The sequence below is a fragment of the Lichenostomus cassidix genome, chromosome 4A (genome assembly GCF_008360975.1).
Source record: "Lichenostomus cassidix isolate B80296 chromosome 4A, HeHo_3.0, whole genome shotgun sequence".
Classification (NCBI taxonomy): domain Eukaryota; kingdom Metazoa; phylum Chordata; class Aves; order Passeriformes; family Meliphagidae; genus Lichenostomus; species Lichenostomus cassidix.
In genome coordinates this window covers 15,224,802-15,245,354 of record NC_139485.1, presented here as the reverse complement: position 1 = coordinate 15,245,354, position 20,553 = coordinate 15,224,802, and the positions used below count along the sequence as shown (strand labels likewise).

Sequence of the window (20,553 nt, the reverse complement as noted above, 5' to 3'; positions counted from 1 at the left end):
CTATCTAAAATGACCTCGCTGTATTCACAGCACTGATAAAACAGTTTTCCTTTAAAAAATGCTGCTTTTTTTATTCATCAAAAGAGAAAAGCCCCAAGGTCACCTGTCAATAACAGAACAAACCCTCAGTAAATCACAGTGCTTCACAAATAAATTCCTCATCAGTAATTAAAACCAGGCCTCTCTGGCCCTGTGTTATCAGCTCATCAAATTCATTGCTCATCTAGAATAACAGATCCACATCTGCAGTCATTACAGCATGCCAGATAAATCAATCCTCTCAATGATGCTTTGAGCCATCTCTGCTCCCTTTTAACCAGCCCGATATTTATTTCCCCCTGACACTTCTGACATTCTATTTACTGTAGGCAAATGGAACTCATACGGCACCTTGTAATGGCTTTACCAAACCCCATTGTGGGGCATATCTTCCAAGACTGATGGGTGCAATAAACAAGGTTTTATGGTGTAAGTGTGAGCTTCCAACTTCTTTTTTTCCAGGAATTTGACTTCTGCAGTGAAGATGGTTTATTACATTTGATTGCAGGTGGAAAAAGCTATATCCACTTTGAGACCTGTCAGCTAAAAGCAAGCAGAAAACTTTTGAAATAATATTATTTTTGTAATTTTATTTTCTCATTGATAACAATACGGAATAAAGCATCTCCCTGTCAGGACTTGGAAAGCAAGGCCATAATTTATCATTCCACCTCCGCCCTCCCTCCCACCAAATCAAACACAGGTCTCCTCTGTAAACTTCCAAAAGGTACAACAGCAATATATAATCACCACATACATACAAAGTCCATCCCAAACCCTCCCCAGCATCGCTGTTTACATTCAAATCTGAAGTACGTGTGGTTAAGTAGGAACACACATATTGACAGATGAGGTCAAACATCCTTTTGTGGCATCTGAGCCCAGTAAAAAAAAAAAAAAAAAAAAAAATCACAGCTTTCTTAAATTTACTGCACAAACCCAAACTTTTCACTGTTTGGTACTTTCTCCAGTAACAAGCATCAGACTTGGGTTCAAAATGAGAACATAAATCGTTTCCTTCAGAATGAAACAGCACAAGAATTACTTTTCAGCATAAATTTTGACTGTTTGTACACTATCACAGCTGCTCTATTTAAGGAAATTGAGTGAAAATCTGTTTAAACTAAAAGAAAAAGCCTTCGTAGAATTTGAAAGTCTCCCAGAACATAATGTGTTAACAGCTCTGAGGAGTTCAGCAGATACCCCCTCCTCCTGGGGGTGGTTTGCTTCCACATCCATATGGACATTCATCCAGGAGATGCCCAAGAGCACATGCCATCCATCCAAGAACCCAACTTTGGTCCTAGAAATGCGGAGCTGCTGCGCTTCAGAGAACGATGCTGTGTGCAATGTGACTACAAAAGGCAATTTCTGGTGCAGGGAGGGAAAGGAAGGCAGCACAGCTCCCAAAGTGCAGCTCAGCTCCGAGCCAAGGCTCTGCCCCTGGATCCATGTGGATCCAACACAGCCCAGCCTTGGGAACGAGCAGGGCTCCTCCACACCTCGCCTCTCATTATGCACAGCTCCAAATTGGCTTGCATTAAATTACTGTCACAGTGTCAGTGGATCCCTCCTTTAGCATATATTAAAATTTTATTTCTGTGTGACAGCGGTGCCTTGCTCACAGCAACGTGGAAAGCTGGTGAAAGTCCTTTTTTGGAGCAAAAATAACGTCCGAGCCTATAGGAGGCTATGAATTCTGAGATCCTCCTTCCAACACTGATTCAAAAATGACAGGATATGGTCTTTTCCTTAATGAAAAATCTATATTTATCACTCTATTGTTCTTGTGTACTGATCCTACTGCTCTCTGAGGCCAAAGTTTGAATATATTGGATTTTGAAATAATAGCCCAAGGCTCCGAGATGCTGGGTCATGATACATAAATGATGAGAGGGTTGTTCCCTATTTCTCTGCTTCTTACCACAAAAACAAAATACAAATTCCAGGGTGAAAATCCTTAGAAGTCTACATTATGTGCAAAGTGCAAATTATATGGGATATTCACAGAACTATAAATGATAAAATCAGACTATACTGAGAAAGATGATCTGCCTGTTCTAGGAATAAACCAGTAATTTGTTGCTCTAATATCATGAAGTCCTTTTTTCACGTACCCATAGATGTGACAAGCTCAACTCCTTTGGATTTTTTAATCTTAATTCCAACTGAGTTTGCATATAAATGTTTGACAAGAGAAATTGATTTAGGACAAAGATCCAGGGCCTGAATTTACCAAATCTGTTATACTTCACACTTTGATTCTTAAGTGTAACAGGGGCTAAAAAAGAAGAAACCCCCAGCTATAGACTTGGTACTAGGAGAATAAAGAGATAAAAAACCTCATCTTTTCTCCTATAGCAAAATTTAAGGCTGCTGTTATGATGAAAACATAAAGGGGAAAATCTGGAAAGTATTTTTCACCTTCATCCCATAATAAAATAGAGTTACTATTACAGAGTTCTGTAAAGCTGTGCTGTATTTTCAGGGTATGAGGAAGATTTGCCTCTCTACATTTTGCTTCTCAGATGTGTCCAACTTTCCTTTGACCTTGAGTGACTCTGGCTGAAGTTTTCCAAAGCAGCCACTGAAATACTCATCTTGCCTCAGTAACCAAGGGACTTTCAGGGGACCCTGGGGATATATCTGCTCTTCATGCTTTTTGTCAATTACCTGGAAATCAAGATCTGAGATTCATAAACTACTGGAGCAGTTTAAAATCCAGTAACCCAGGGAGAATTAATACCTTGGGGAATTCCTGAGATTACCACAACACTAAGTGCCACAGAAAGGTAAATAAAACTTAGTTATGACTAATAAACGTTCTTTTTAAAAACTCAGTTTGTGAGAGTACATATATAGAAAAAATAAAATTAAAAAATAATAATTTCTCATGCAACAATCCATACCATATCATTTTGTCCAGGCACAATACATTTCTGGAAATTTTTACCTGTTATAAAATGCTTTGATTTCCAGAATCCAATGCAACCTCAGTTCTGCAAATCTTAAAAGAGGATACATGAGTCTCACTCCATAGCATCAAGTGAGCTGGATTCAAAGAAAACCAAACCAATTCCTCCTGCCAGGCACAGCACCTTGCCCAAGGGCTCCAACCAGGAATGGAACAGCTCCTCCTGACCAGCTGGGAACAACCTAAGGCTGGTCAGTCTACAGAAATGCTTCCTACAGCTCTTCTGGGGTAGCTGCTGTACTCAAAGGAGTTTTGGAGTGTATTCTTTGCATACTACCTATACTCATTATTTATTCTCTCCGTCTTCAGTAAAATAAATTTGAAGAAACTTATTTAAATAACATGCTATAGGGAAAGGTTCTTCCCTTTAAGGATTATATTTTGCCATATATTAAAAAAAACCCTATTCCATTCCTAAAATAATCATTTTCAACATCTAAATTGGGATTTCAGCAACCTTCCAGCCCACAGTAACTACACTATGCAATACATACCTTACTTTTCCAGATTATTACATATTATGCATTCACACACACAGAGTGATTGTTTGGTTTGGTTTGTTTGTTTAACTTTAATTGCTTACCCAAGGTGAATATATTATGCCATTAAACAAGTGTTGGGAGGTTAAAATAAAGAAATCACATGGTCAATGCTCCTGGGTACCTTTGCTCCCATTCCTTCACTTCTCCCCTGACAGTTTCTAAGATGTCAGCACCCCTAGAATCTACACAATCTACACAGTCACATATCACTGTTTCTGTCTGTCCCACATACTTTTCCATATAATTTCCAACAATCCCTTGTTACCAATCATGCTTCTCCACGCTAAGAAATGCTAGGACAGGTAATGTATATCCTTGCAAACTATTCAGATATGCAATTTTCCAAGCAGGCTGCCTGTGCAGGTTTAGAGAGACAGAGACACAAGTCTGATCTCAAAGGTAAAGAGACAAGATCCAGTTGAGATATGTCTAATGTTAGTATTTTCTGAGTAAAAGTAACTACATAAAGAGCCCTCAGGCAATCTGTTTATATTTAAACAGATCCAGGATTGATGTGCCCCACTACTATTTCACCCTATTTGCTGGCAGAGGGTTGAAGCTTACAGCCAAGTCAAGAGAAGACACTTGTACCAGCACGCTTCATAAAGGGGGATGCAGCTCAGGCACCCTCACTGCCCCCCAAACTATTGCTCTGTCCACGGCCAAAATCAGACATTAGTGCCCTGAGATATTAGTAACAATACTAAATATCTCCTGCACATTCAGAAAGGTACCAACTGCAAAACTGGGCAAAGAATCCAGCTGAAAAATATGAAATTAACCCTTCTCCAACCCTGCTTTCCATGATACAGGGCTGACAAGGATTTGTCAACACCAAAGGCTGCAGAAACCAGAACAACTCCTGCAGAGGTATTAACCCACATGTCTGCACAGCCTTGAAATCCCAACTTTACCTTCTCACGAATCACCAATTACTTTAATGACTGCTTATTTCTCCTGACTCCTAAAACACACGGAATACGATCAAGAGAGATTACTTTGGCAGAATACAACTCCAAGGGTAACCTATGCACAGCCTCCACGGTTTTAAGGGGGATGTGCATCCTCCCAGTGTTTCCACTGCCTTTTCCACACACATTCCCACACCACTTTCATCCAGCTGCAATTTGAAAACCATTGCATATCCCAGCTTGAACAACACTGAGTCATGGACAGCTAATCACAGCCCCATGAAGAAAGTTGACCTCTTTAACATTTGTGAGTCACCAAAGTACAACTTCAGCAATTTCTGAAAAACCAAGATTAAAGATTATTACTTTTGAGAAACAGGAGAGCTATGGGAATATATTAAAGTGACCACACAAATATGCTCAGTGCCATTTCACACTCCTGCACATCTCTCTGAAAGAGATGAAGCAGTGGGCACTCTACTACTGCTTTCTGTTTATCAAGCTGGAGTTTCAACCAGATGGGTGAAAAAAGATCTTCACAATATTCTTGGGAAGTCAAAGAAACTTGACCAACACAGCTTTATTCCATACTAACTGTAATTCTAGAAACTGTGCATCATATAATGTACGCTGACAGTCTGGAGCCTCAACTATTTAAATGTCCTACTATTTCTCAACATCTGCCAAAACCTCAGCCCAATGACAGGATTATGTGTTTCTTCAAAAATATTCAATTACCCCAACCCACAATAAGACCACAGAAAGGAATTAATTTGGATTTCTAGACTGAATTAAATTGAAATTAGCAGACAAATCAATAGCTATGACCACTCCTCTGTAAAAACTCTCATTGCTCCTAAATGTCACAGTTGGCCTAGACATTACCACTGGTACAGGAATTTAGGATCATGAAAGGGCCTAACAGTTTAATGTTCTGTGCAAGAATTGTTTTATTTTAATATGCACCTCAAACTTGATTAATACTGAAATAACGTTTACCTTGAATGATTGTAAAGGGAAGAAAAATCAAAACAAAAGAGGAAAAAAGTAGTCAGTATTAACTTTCCTGCCTTTTATTTGGGTATAATCCTTTCCTTCATAAGGTACAAGACCAGTAAGGTATGAGTGTAATTGAAACACTCATCTCCACTTCTGTCACTACGCCCTGCATGGACAGTAATCTGAGAGGTCAAGATTGGCTTAAATTCTCTCACACTTAGAAGACTTCACAATTCGACTGTGTTAAAAAAGGCTGCTGGATTTTTTAGCAACCATCATTTATCTCAGCACAGAGCACTGGTCACTCTGTGTAAGTCCAGCACTGCAACCACCACAAGAACAGCTCATGGGAGTAAACTTAAATGACTCAATACTTTCTGAACACAAAGAAAAAATAATGAGATGGCTCCACTGCTGTACCTGTTAACTGTGAAATCTTACAAGAATTCTTTCCGGTTCAACTTTTTGCAAAACCTACTTAATTCATAAAACAATTCACTATCTGCCATCTGTTGTCACATATCATTACTCAGTGCAAACTGCCCAGTGGAGAGATAAGAAAAACATCTGAATGAGCAGCTGGGTAAGATAAAGTCCTGAGCATGTGCAGACACAGAAAATAAAAAGATACTGAAGTCCTTACTACAGATTACCTTCTTCCAATCTGCCTCTGCCTAAGAGTCAGGAAATGCAGGCTACAGATTACAGGAATTTTTAGATTCCTTGTTGATGCTAAAGCCATCTACAAATGGTCTCTCAGCAGGTGCCTATCTCAGACATCCTGACCTCAGTGCTACTGTCCTACCAGCCTGGAACACCTCAGCCAAAAGCCACCAGGCTGAGGAAGCTCAGCCACACAAAGAAGGGCAGCTGGATGCTGTCCAGCACTCTCTCCATTGACATCCCACACTATCAGCCTTGGCACAAAGCCTCTATTTTTATCTCTTCTTGTGGTGAGTATCTGGATCCAGCCAATCTAAAAGAAACAAAAGAAAGCAGTCTAGGATTATTTGCTCCTTAATTATCACAGATGTCCTACCCAAAGAAGGCAGCAGTTCTGCTCAAAGCCCTCATTGGGATTTAAATCCCTGATGGATCCCAGAACCTTTTAACCCAATGAGAAATCCCATGGTCTTTTTGAGTCTCCTTTATTAGTGACAAAATGTATTTAGACCTGGTGTACCGAAATAACTCACAGAAATATTCTGGCACAAATACTTGGTGGAAGAGCTCTTCAACAAGGTGGTCTCATCTTTCCTTTTGAGAAGAATTTGGGGGGATAACGATGAAAACACAAAGATAGACGTGAACTCTTTTAATTCAATCCTATTGCTGGAAGGTACAGAAAGAAATGCAGCCTCCCCATCCATGAAGTGTTTATGAAAACATTCCACCAGCAATTTATGTCTGTGTCAGACAAATGGAAGCAGTGTCAGAACTTGCATCCTTTTTGTTGAACCATCCAAAAACAACAGAAAAAAAGCCACATTATCTGCCCCAGTCAGCATTTTAATTTTTCAAAATTCATTTGTGTGAGGTTTTTCATCCTCCTTAAATCCCCATGACATACACCTAAGCACTAACAAAAAGATTATTTTGACATCGTTGCTTTTGGCTTCTCTTGGGGGATACCTACCTTTGTAAAAGTGTTTCACACCTTCCTGGGGAAGTTAAGCTCCTCAGATTGTATCAGTAAAGCTGTGTCTGACAGACACAGGAGCACAAGCCTGAAATACAGACAGGGAAGCTGAGGATCCTTAATGAATGAGGCAGATGTTGGAAGATGTCTCAGGGAGTGTGGAAGCTACTGGCTATCGATATATAGCAAACTATGAATTCATGTACTCTCATGCATGAACACCTTCACATGTTTATAAAGGAATTAACACATTCTCATACAGGAATACATGGAATTTCAGTTAGTCTCTGGAATATTCTTGGGTTTTGGTATAATGCATTTTTACCATGTACAGAAAGTACAGCAATGACTGAATAAAGGAAAAACAAGAGCAATACATTACCAAGCTCTCAGGGCTATCCACCTGGTGAGAGTTGGTTTGTTCTACCCTTATCAGGAGTAATAACACACTGATAGCTTGGACCCACTGTGGGAATGTGACTTCAGCAGGAGAAACTGCTTATAAAGGCTTGACTAACAAAAAACTGAATTTGCTTATGGAATAGGAAAAAAAACCCACAGCAAACTGGGCTTTAAGCTCTTGGAGAGGTCAAGGCATGATTATTTCATGCAAATATGCCTAACATATAAATTTATGATCACCTAAATATCTAAATTTAAAAGCTTTCAGTCAAAGGGAAACTCCACAAACTAGGCACAGGACATGACCAAAGAGACAAGCATCCACTTTACTGGGGCACTGGCATTTTTATATTAAAAAGCAAAGCTGTTAGTTTTTTTAACCAGCAGTTAAGTATTCAACAAAAAAAAAAACACTGAGATATGGGAAGTATTTGACAGGCTCAGGACATCTACCAATGCAATAACAAGCACTTTGATAAAAAACAAACTGCAAATAAACATTATTCTGTCTTTCAAACCATTCTGTTTCTAAAGCCAAATGCAGAGACACTTGCACTCATTGTTTATGAGAACTGGAAGAGAAAGTACTAAGTTAATACTAACAACAATAATACAGAATTTAAAGTTAATATGGAAAATTATGGGCAAAGATCAAACAGAAGAATTATCCTCTTATGAAAAATAGCACTAAAAGAGGACTAGAAGTAGCGCAGCAAGCCTTTATTATTGCTTTTTGAACACATACACAAATTTATCTTGTACTGCTATAGTACTTTCAGCAGTTTCATTGTCAGGTCCCATTTTCTGCTTCCTCCGTTCTCCCCTTCTCCTGATTCAAAACCATCCCTTTAACACATCATTCCTAATTAGATGATTAGTGCTTGGAAGGGCAGGAGATAAGTCATTTGCATAATTTAATCATAAAAAGAAGTTAAAGATACAGATTTTGCTGTTCGTTTGTACAATTATCTTCACCAGCCTGGGGGGCTGAGATATTAATGTGATTAAACAGTATTTCTGCAAACAGGCAACTGTGTGTCCTCTATTAAAGCAGAGCTGGAGGCAAATGAAAAATTAATTTTAGAAGACAATCAATTTTATTCTACATGACTGTAATAAATAACAGCCCATCTGCAGACAAGTCATTAGGCCCTGGGAGGCTACACGTGTCACAAAGTCTAAATGACACACAAGGCCGAATTTTCCACCAAAACCAGAGTCATAAATAGTCCACCAATGGCCATTCCCCTTCAGAGAGTGCAAAGGATTTCCCTGAAAATTCAGGTGCGTGGGTGAAGTACTAATCACCAACCACCATTCGGGTTTGTACAGTATTCACAAATACAGGACTTGGTGGTTTGCCCTTCCTCATGTTTTCAGTCTTTTCTGAGTTCTGCAAGAATAAATCAAGATTTGGCTAAATAGCCAGGATGCTACCTATACCATACAGGATGCTACCATAACCTTGATGAAATGTTTGTGCTATTTAAATACATAATAATTATCAGTTTACTACTTTTTAAGCTGTTACGGTACATAAAATTATTTTTCGCTATTCTTTACATGCACTCACATCCACTTAGAATACTAAAACCTACTCCCTGATTAAAAATAATCAAGAGAGTCTCAAATATATGAAATATTATTATGCTCCAAGTAAGGATTTCTGAATATCAGCAATGCACAATATATGCACAGCAACAAGTTTACAGTATTCACTCTACTGAAAATGTTTTCTGTTTATCACCATTGGTGAACACTTCCCTCAATGCAAAAAGTGAATATTCCCATACAGCCTGTAATCCCTGATCCTTGACAACTGTTTACCAGGCAATGCAAGTAAACATTTATAGACTCTGACTACTCCTACCTCGTGCCTTTCATTACAAAAATGCAGAACCACAGATTCTTTACTGGAATGGTTTGGGGTTCCACTATGTACTTTCTCTATATTCATTTCCTGTACAAGTATATGGACTTAATTAATAAAAATCTACCCAAATATGAGATCAGCTAAATAAGTAGGGGATACAACTGATGTGCCAAGGATTGTTTCATCATTCCACTTCCAAGTTTGCACGAAATGTGACAGGGAAATGATCATCACAGAACAGGCACATTCAGCCCCTGCTGTAACACACTATTTAAATGAAGTGCAGTGCTGCTAGAATAAGCCCCTTACGTAGCTGTGAGACTGAGCAGCAGAGATACTCATCCCTGCCAGGCATTTAACTTCCTGTTAATAGCTAAGTTTGGAAAAAACAACAAAAAAAAATTGAGTTTGTACTATCAGAAACTTCACATGAATGAAGAAAAAAAGTTCTTCTGAAGGGTTTCTATCCAGATCAAAATATATCAGTATTAAGAACTCAGTCACTGAACTGGCCTTCACTCAGAGAACAAGAGTTCTTAAAAATGTCTTTAAAAGTCTAATGCCATACTATGAATTACTCTATTGCACCACTGCATTACTCAGGAGAGATGACTACAGTGAATGTATCCCCAATATTTTTTCTGTTTTGCTTCCACACCAACGTGAATAGAAATTCTCTCCTTTAAGGACAAATAACTAAGCTGGAACAGTTTATTAGAGGGCTGTGGTTGTGGGGTGGGAGAGGGACATGCAAACTAAGATTTTGAAGAATGCATATTAAAAAGGACAAGATGAGTGGATGACCAGAAATCCTCTAGCTTAACACACAAGAGAAAAGTCATTCATGAAATCGCAAGACAGAAATGTTCGTAAATTGCAGCAGGAAGAAACAGATTTTTTGGAACCAAAAACCAGTTGTGTAACAAGTAAGGCAATTCATAAAAACAGAGCAGAAAGAAGTGGCAGCGATTCTGGTTGTGATCTGGGACAAGAAATCTTAGTTCAACAGCAGTGGGATCAATGAATGCTCTCCAGCACCGCTGAGCATGAGAACAAGTGAGGTTTGCATGGTGCTACAGCAATAATTCTGGCCAAACCCTTCCTGAGGGCAAGGGGAACAGTGGCTGTGGTGCTGAGAGCAGCAATCAGCCCTGGGACACAGGTACAGCACACACCTGGAGTGCAGCAGGGCAGCCAAAGGTGCAGACAGCCTGTACTGGGCTCTCTGCAAGCAGTAAAAGCAGCCCTGGAGAATGTGAAATGATTTTGTAACGGCAGGATGCTCAACTCGAGGTGTTTTGATAAGTCACCTATCAGATACCTGAACTGTCATATTAAAAAACCCCAACAAATAAAGCCTTACAAGCCAAAAGAGTCCCCAAACCTACAAATCCATCTTCAGCAACAAGCTCATCCAACAGAGGGAACAGAACACTGAGTTCATTACCTTGGGTCCTGGTTCAGTGTCCATATTCTGCTCTTGTCCAAGTGCCAGTATTTTACTACCTTGCTCTGCTCTAGGCTTTTTGTTGTCAGTTTGGGGAGTTTTTTTTCTGTGTTTGGGGCAGGGTTTTTGATTTTTCTTATTTAGATATGTATTTTAAGTCTCATTGGAAAGACCTGATGCTTTCCCTGCTTCTCTTTTTCAGTATTATCTCAGCAGCTCTTTAGAAAATTGCCCTCCTTCAGCACACAACAACATTTAAAAGTAGGAGGAGGAGAGGAGGCAGCTGCAGACACCTGCAGCCCCACAGAGAGATGCCTTCATCAGCCTCACAAAAAACAACAGGGATAACATTTCACAGACACAGGACATTCTCTGATTAACTGCTATCAAAACAGTCTATTAGCTAGAATGTAAAACTTGCACTAGGCAAAAACAACGACGATGCATGTAAGAAATAAAGCATAATGTACAATATTTTTAAAATGCTGATTAGAGGTTCTAAATGAAGCTCAATTTTTTTTTCTTTCAACTAGCTTTATCTTCTTAATTAGCAACTCTTAAATTACTGCAACATACAAGTAACTAAATCCCCCTACTGGCACAACGTCTGTGCCAGGAGCTTTCTTACAGCCACCTTTTTTTTTTTTTTTAATTACAAATACACAAATACTCTTCTCTAGGGGAGCAGGGGAATAGGACAAGTCAGCTCCTCAGCACACACACAGGATCTCATTTGTGAGACAGAGATGGCACAGTGTGACATGGTTGATTCCCAGGAAGGACAAACACAACAGCAGTGTCTGCACTGACCTGCCTGGGCAGTGACCCCAGCAGGGGCTGCCTGGGACATCTACTCCCAACTCCCACGGAATCCAGCCATCCCAGTAAAATCTTCCTTCCACAGCACAGCTATTTCTATTCTGCAGACAGGCTGCCCAGAAAGGATGAGTCTCAATCCCTGCAAATATTCAAAAATCTCACTGGAGACAGCTTGGGACAACCAACTCCAGCTGACCCTGCTCAGACAGAGGGATTGGTCTAGACCCCAGAATCCCAGAATGGTTTGGGCTGGAAGGGACCCTAAAGTCCATCCCATCCCACCCCCTGCATGGGCAGGGTCACCTTCCACTAGCCCAGGTCACTCCAAGCTCTGTCCAGCCTGGCCTTGGACACTGCCAGGGCCAACTCCTCATCCAAGGTCCATCCATCCAATCCACATCTCTCCAGTTCAGAGACAGGAATAGCCATGAGCTCAAGATGCACAGAGATGACCACAAAAGCACCCTGCTAATCTCAATTCTGTGATTCTGCAACATAGGTTCTACTTAGAAGTGTCCACACAGCATGAAATAACTTCAGTAAACTTTTTAAAATAAAAAGTGTTCTGCTTTAATTCCGCTGTCCAGTCACGTTTGAAAACAGGAGAGAAAAAAGTCTTTACATTTTGCTGATTTATAATATCATGAGGGCATCCCAAGCTAAAAGTTCTCTTGCCATGGATAGAGAGAATTAAATCACATGCTGAGAATGTTACTCACTTAGATGGCTATGAGAAGCATAAAAAAAGCAAAGACTTCTAGTAAGGACCATAATTAAGATAGCCCATATAGCCCTGTAAGTTTATTTAGCAATTTTAGCTCATGCCCATAGCAAATGCAATTTAAACTAAATTTCTGGATTATTCTAAAGTCACCCTCTCTCATAAACACGTCCAGCAAATTTTCAAAAAATCCAGGTTGATTTCCATGGTTGTGAGAGCTTTGGAAAAATCCAGAAATTTAGTTTAAATTGCATGTATATCATTTATGTGTATATAAACATTTTATCAGTGACGTGTAAATCCTAACTGCGTGAATCCTGTATTAAATATAACTTCTACTTTAACTTACAGGGTAGCTGAAATGTGTTATCTGATAGAATATGAAAACTGATCACAGGAGACTGTGGCTGGGAACAACAGTGAGGAAGGCTAAGAACAGTGAATGCAAAATGCTGTTTGAAAAACAGCACTGAGATTCTTTCAAAAAAAACAAATCAGAGCTACCTCTGCTCAAAATACTGTCGTCCTACCAGAGACAAAAAGGATGCGGAGGTGGCACTCAAAGGAGGCAGCACAACCTCCTGGTATGAAGCTCATTTCTGTGTCTGAGCACAGGAAACCCTCAAGTCTTACAAGCTGTGAGATATATCAGGTTGAGTCTTGAATAGAATAACTGCAAGTGCACTGATGATGCAAAACGTGACATATTTCAGCACATTTCAGCCATAAACAGTCTGGACTTACTTTTAGACCAAATAAATAGGTAACATCTTGATTATACAAACATACTTTTCATCCAAAGCCCCTGAAGTAATTTTCCCTCTGTTTTATAGAAGGAGCACAATCAAAAAAAACTCTAAAATCATTACAGGAGATGACCTCGAAATTCTAGGTCTGGCTTACACTTTGTATGTCACACACAACTACAGCAAATGTTAAAGGCAGCTGAACTGCTGAACTGAAATGGGAATTTAGGATTTCACCTGATTCACTGACATGATACACGACAGAAGGTATCTAGCTCAAGGAGGATAGAAAACTAGTTGACTTGCTGTGAAAAATCTGAAGGAACATATATTAAGGATCTTTTCAATACTGACATTCCTACTGCATACTATAAAATACATTTCAATACTTCGGTGACTATGTGCCAAATCCTTAACTAACACTGTCACTGGAAACCTTCAATTAATGACAATATTAATGGAGCTTTATGTAGCATAGATAATAGTGCACATGCATAATACAGCAAGATACCTCAAGTTTTACACATTAGTAGTAAAAAGCCCATTAATAAAGAATAATCCAATAAAAGCTCTGTTTGTCATGGCATTACCATACTTTTTAGTGTAAGAAAAAAGAGTCTCCTTCTTAAATAACTACTAAATGCTTGGGGTTCTAACATATTGCTGCAAGCTATAATGGTTATAACTGTTAATCCAATACACCTTTTATACAAACCCATAAACACACGAGTGGAAAAATAGCACAGATGTTCATCTCTAATGCAATTTCCATTCAATTTCCTAAGTGCAGTCCCTGTGTGCAAACTAGCTTAACGTTATGTTTAGCTTGCAAATTCTTTTAATAAATAATGAATGCAATAAAACTGGTAGATCAATGGCAAGCTGAGAAATCATAAAAAAGCCTTTTGTGCTCATGCTGTTGCCGATTTCAAACTTTAATCCAGCTACAGATCAATACTACTTTTTCTTTTTAACCCATCCCATAGATAGCAGACAGAGTAGATGTAGGTTAAATGCCGGTACCAGATATCAATTTCCAGAAACTTGATAACATCAGACACAATTGCAATCGAACATTTTATACCTTATCGTAGGAACAATATACACTGCTAAACATCACACTCTAAGCCACTGCACAGTAATAAAGGGAGCACATTAATTGGGTTTGGTTCCTACTTTTTGGAGAAGTGCTGTTTGTGAGTGAGTCAAGAAAGGCTCTGCCATAATCTATTTTAATGAGCAAAACGGGCTCAGCAGGTCAAGATGTACTGACAAGGGAATATGATCTCCCCACGCCTGCCAGTGACAATAAACTTTATACGCACACACAAAACAACAACACGGCTGTGCTACCAAAAATTAAAGGCAAGGAAAGAAATTTCTGCTTTACAGGATTCGGATATTGAAACCTTCTGGGGCAGGTATCAAAGTACATTAGTTAATAGGTATGGGTGTTTCTTACAGGTTGTACAACCAAGGGAGAGGGGAAACCCTATTACCGAGTCACTTTGGATAACCCTGTTTCACCAAGAGGGAACAAAGATCAAAAGCATGTAGCCCCGAGGGACAGTTCTAATATCAAGCAGGATAAATCTAAATCACTAAGAATCATTACTAACATACTTGTGCTTCGGAATGCAGGTTTAATCAAACATATAAAACCTTGCCTTGGCTCACACCAAAGGAACACATCACAGACAGCAGTAACTCAGAAGCAGCCTCATTATGTTTGGGTTTGCTATTGGTACTGTGTATGTAAATAATCACTGAAATTACACATTTCCATACACCTACAGGTTTTATTACACTGATAATCACACTAAGAACTTACAAAAGGAACCAGCTGGGAACTTTCCATGTATTTTAAAGTAAGGATTTGGATAATTTTGTTCTTAACTTCAAAATGTTCGTAATTATCATCTCTGGAAAAGGCACAAAAAAATTAAAAATCCTACACTGAGCAAGTACAAGATCAGCCCCAAAACCAGAGTAACAGGGAATTCTTTCAGACACAGGATTCAGGAAATATGTCCCACCTTTGATGAGAAGAGTTCAGATCCTAGAAACATTTTTAAGTTCTTTGCCCTTGTTCTGGCAAACGGCCCCTGGCATGAAAAGGAGGTTCACCTCAGCAAAGTCAAAACAGAGACTTTGCAGCCCAGATCTCAACACCTTTTTAGTACTGATCCTGACAAACAGCCCCTAAAAACGGCCAGCTCCAGCCTGAAAGCAGTGACATAAGACAATTCTTTGAAAACATCTCCCAAGGCTCATTTAAAATATCTTCTGCAAAATTACTAAGGTAGGTAGAGACTAGTCTCTCACTCCAAGGCCACTGCCATACAACAAAGCATGACTCTTTAATCCAGTCGGTTTTGCTGCACTCCTCAGTCCTACCAAAGTTGATTTTCCCTGCCTTTAAAACCAATGCACAAACAGAGGCTGCGTGCAGCCACAGCCCCAGCGTGAGAATAATTGCCCATCTACAGAGCTGGTCCCTTCTGGAGCCTTTCTGAGTATAATGCTATTGCCACACATTGATATATTGGTGAGAGAAAGGCAAATATAACAATGCTAAAGCTTAAACTCATTTGAATAAACTGTGAATTTCTATTACATATATTGTTTCCTTTATCAAATTGGAACTACTGGAGCAAGAATACCAAGAATGCCAACATAAATCTAGATCTGTTACAGCCAGTTTCTCCAATTTATTCTCAGAAGCCTTAAAGACAAAAAGTCAAAGTTCTTCTGTGTGGAGGAAAGTCTAGGAAAAGGAACACTCTTGATAATTTTTAAAATTAAAGCATCACGGAGAAAAATCAGATTTAACAAAATGATTGCAGAAAATACTATTTTATCCTCTAAAGAAAAACAAAGATGACCACGAGTGGTTTAGTAAACACTAAGGAATAAAAGCCAGTAAAAGCTGTGCGTAGCCTACGTGGGAAATAGATCTTTATTATTCATGGCAGAGTACTTTTCACTCTGTGCAATCTTTTCTAGAATTTAAAACCTTTCCACAAAGACACATTCCAGCCTTTTATGATTTGCGTTCCACAGGTTCTGTCCAAGATAATGGATACCAGACTAAACTGACCCAAAATTAATGGTGATCAACAACTTCTCCAACATATCTGGCCCTAAGTGGGGAGTAGCAGCACAAACATAATAAACAAGTATTTAAATCTAACAGATGTTTAATCCAGACATACTTAACTTAAAAAGAAAATTCTTAATGAGGTAAAAAAAGAAAAAGAAGAAAAAAAGAGAAAAAGCCTTACTTCAGCCTGTAATCAATTTGGACACAGAGATATTCTATTTATAGCAATACTTTTAACATGTTCCAGTCTTATATTATTTATTAGTATCATTCCTATTACAATGAAATATTAATGTTGAGAAAGTGGTTACTCTATTAAGGAGCTATCCTATGTTTAGATTTTAATATTGATCTCCACCATTTGAAAATAATTAATCATTCCATAAGAATCTGCATTTGCCTGCCTGTGTTACAATACGATCAGAAGTTTAGCATCTTCCCCACAATAATGCCAAGATTAAATTTATATTTTGACCTATTCCTAAAGGCAATTTAGTTATTCCAACAGAAGGGGGAAAAGGGGATACCGCCACTTTAAAAGCTTCAATCTCTTTGACATTGCTGGCAGTGTATGGGAACATTAATGCATCTGTCATGATAACAAGCTAAGAATAACATCTAGACATCAAACCGAGCAGAGAATCCATCTGAAGTGATTCATTCAGATCTGTCTCATTGATTTATTAAACACAGGGCAACATCTGCAGCCTCACAGAGCCGCTTGGCGAAATTAATGCAAGATCAATTCAAATGGAAAAAAGTGCAAAAGAGATAAATCAAAACACAATTTGCATGCAGTTCCACAATCAGGCTTATTGGGTGCAAATGCTCAATTTTCCTCCCAAAGCAAATGAGTTTAAATGTTGTTTTATCTTTGTAGAATTGTGTGATTTGAAGTGACAGTGAAGAGTTCTGCAGGTTGAAATGGTGAAAAGAAAAAAAGGAGAAGAAATGCTTGCAAAGACCTTTTGAATATGCAACAAGAATATCATTAATACCTAATTGTTTAGCTTTTTTGTCTTTGCTACAAAAACACAGTATTTTTCAGTTGTAGAAGTCTCAGTAGAAAATTACATATGTATTATGCATATACACATGCAGGAATCATACAAATACTCCATTTTGGAGGAAAAGCATGTTATACTTCAAATGGGGAGCTCTAGTGCTATGAAGAAAGAAGGGAATTTTAATCAAGGGTTCTCCAGATTAGATATGCATCTGATGAAAATATTCAAGTATTTTAGGAGTTTTGAACAAGCACAGACTTTTAAGATATCCAAAAAGAAAAAGGGATTTTTCCAAAAGCATAAATACGCCGCTGAGAAAGTGGGGAAAATTCCTTTCTCCATCTCAAGCAGAATCTACTTTGCCACTGATCTCTCTCCAGAGTGTTTGAAGTGAACCTCTTCTCCAAGGAAGAGAACTGAAAACTAATCGTTCTTTATTTAAAAATGCTAACACCTCCAAAATTCATAAATGTGGCCAAGTCTGAATGCAGGCTAAACATCCACTTAGAGGAAGACGTTTATGGACAATCAGATGTCCACATTTCCCATCAATACACAGGAAGCTGTGTGCAGTGCTACATGGCTGGATTGCTTTAATTATAATCTTGACATCAGTCTCCTAATAAAAGACAGAGGACTGCTGACTATAGGGTAGCTTTTAATAGTCAACATGACTAGACCCTCATTATCTCATAAAATTAAATGTCTGCATTTACTGCTTAAATTCATTTCTAAAGCCTTTTATTGTTTGTGAATAGCTGAAGTAATACAAAATATTAGCTTAACCGGTTCCTTTAAATCATAAAAAATATGCCATGCATTGAAATGCTCTTTTCTGGAAAGTATTCTGACTATTCACTAAAAAATCCAGATCAACACTATGCTTTTTCAGTGGCCAGCAGCATCCATCAATTACAAAACCCTGTAGAAGAGGTTGTGATCATACTCACATAATCCTATTTTTCAGGATTGACATATTTACTATCATAAGTATGTTCTTACTACAGATTCAAAATTCATTTTTAATTTAAATCCTCGTTTAGAGTTGTTTTTTTTAGAAGTAAGTATTATGCTTTACTACTAAATTTAAGCATGCCTCCATAATTTAAGTAATCTTCTAAGGTATTGCCCATCAGGAGCTAGATTTTGTCAGTATGCTGTACTCACTTGAAGGTGGGACCTGCAATGAAATGAGCAGTTAGTTTCATTTCACAAACCTTGCTTGCAAATTGCAGTGCACGGTGCTGGCTAGCAACAAACACGTTAGGAACATTCTGTAAACACGTTAATGAAAATTTAAACAGTACATGTGAATGCACTACAAAAACACACAGGTCAAAGCTGCTGGACATAGTAACTCCTGTTACAGAACACAAACACCAAAAAACTTTCGCCCACGGGTGTATTTCTCTGCAGGACTCACGAGCTCTGTAGACAAACTCAACTAAAAAAATGCAACAAAGCAGGAGAAATAGAATTTATCCTTTTTTCCGGCTATATATAATTGATGGTTTGCACTCCAGTTTTAAAAAATTGCTAAACGTGCACACTAACGTAAGAGATGCTGACTTTTACAAGTCAACTACCAGTGAAAATAATGATACCCAGCATTTCTTACTGCTTCTTCTGGCAGCCCTTGAGTTTACTGTTGCATTTCTACAGTGTTCTAATACAGATATAAATCCCTATCAATAAAAAAAAAAATATTTATTAGAAAAGCAATGTGCAATATTCTGAGTCAAGAGCAGTATTTCTAACGAACCACATTTTTTCAAGCCTTTACTTTCCAGGGACAGAACTAAATACTGTGAGCATGTTTTTTAACAGTTCTACTGCATTTGATTTGTTTGATAATGTGCACTGCAGCGCTTCCCAGGTCACTTCACAGCAAACAAAAATAATTAGATTACTCGTGTATTTAACTATTTTTACCCAACATTCTCTCCAGTAAGTATGGACTGTTCAAGGGAAGTAAAAATCTGTAAATAAAATGAGGTGTTAAGCATTTAATTAGCATGCCAGAACACAATTAAGATGAAGTTCCAATCCTTGAGCAAAGTTTCAGGTGTGCTGGTAACACTCCTCATGCGTTACACCTGAAACCGTGGATGCAAAACACATTGATGCAAGCAGGTTCTTCCAACCAGAGGCATTTTCATGAGGCACACACAAATGAATTGTAAAAGGAATTGCTATTGTCGAACAGGTGAAAATGCAATGTTTTCACAGTAGGGTGGGGAGAGCTTGTGTTTAAGCACATTCAACACGTGTGTTTCTCAGCTCTGAGCTCTGCTTTGGGTCAGACGCGTTCCTGCCCTGCCACAGTCCCCTGACACTGCTCTGCCTCACCTCCAGCCCCTCCCCAGGGCAGTTCCACTGCCTGCTCCTCTCAGCCCCTCCTGGAGCATCCCTTGGCTCCTCACCTGCAGCTCCCCAGGCTGCCCTTCCCACTGCTCCCTGCACTACCTGCTCCCTCATCCCATCACGCCCACAAGTCTTTGTCACAGAGAAGGGGGAAAAAGAAGTTGGGAAATTCAAGTTTTAAACATTCAACACTTCAGCATTTCGAGAGCTTAAATCACTGGTTGTAAGAGAGCAGAAATTATTACATTGCATCTAAAGGCTGCATCATCAAATCAGATCCTGTATTTCCCTAATGGAAAACTTTAGCATGGTCATAGAAATTAACGAGATGTATTTCTTTAACCATCAGCTTTCACGCCAGTCGAGTCTCAGAAACATTCCAGAGAAGCATTTACATGTTAAACGTGTCCCTTAGTTACCTAATGTATTTGAATAAAATTAATGTAAGTCTCAGAGCTTACTTCCCAACCCATCACTTTAATAAAGCAGTAGGTGTGATGTCATCGAGGTGCCTGACACTGAAACAGGCAGCGGGAGAAGGTGGTACAGAGACTGAACAAGGGCGAGAGAAACACGTAGTTCATATTAACAGATCCAGGAATTAAGTGCATCTCTAAAACGTCACCTGTAACATAACGTGACTTGAAACAAAGCAAATGCTGCATTCAAGAATGCCGCCCGGTCTGCTCCGAGGGCAGGATCAGGCCCCGAACTGGCACAAAATTAACTAAGTTGTTATTAAAAAATAAAAGCCACGTTCAGTGCTGAGCAGGTCGAAGCAGCGACAAAAAGCCCAAAGTTACTGAACATTTGCACGCTGCAGGTCGGATATCGCGCCCAAAGCTCGTGAAACGTCTGTAAAGAAAGTTTGCTGCCACAGAAAGCAGCAGCACGCTGACATGGAAATGTTTCTAAAGACGTCCCTCGCCAACTGCTGGAGCAGGGAATGTCATCTCCCAAGTCCCTG

General features: G+C 38.9%; 1 protein-coding gene and 1 long non-coding RNA gene across 3 annotated transcripts in view; both read right to left on the bottom strand.

Moving 5' to 3' along the window:
- DACH2 (dachshund family transcription factor 2) overlaps positions 1 to 20,553 on the bottom strand; it is a 230,583-nt gene that overhangs the window by 208,896 nt on the left and 1,134 nt on the right. The gene's annotated exons all lie outside the window — the stretch shown is intronic.
- LOC146437580 (uncharacterized) lies at positions 2,488 to 7,286 on the bottom strand. Its single transcript, XR_014852297.1, has 3 exons — positions 7,102 to 7,286; positions 6,662 to 6,722; positions 2,488 to 6,441 (listed from the first exon to the last, which is right to left on the bottom strand). It is a non-coding gene; the product is annotated as an uncharacterized LOC146437580 (long non-coding RNA).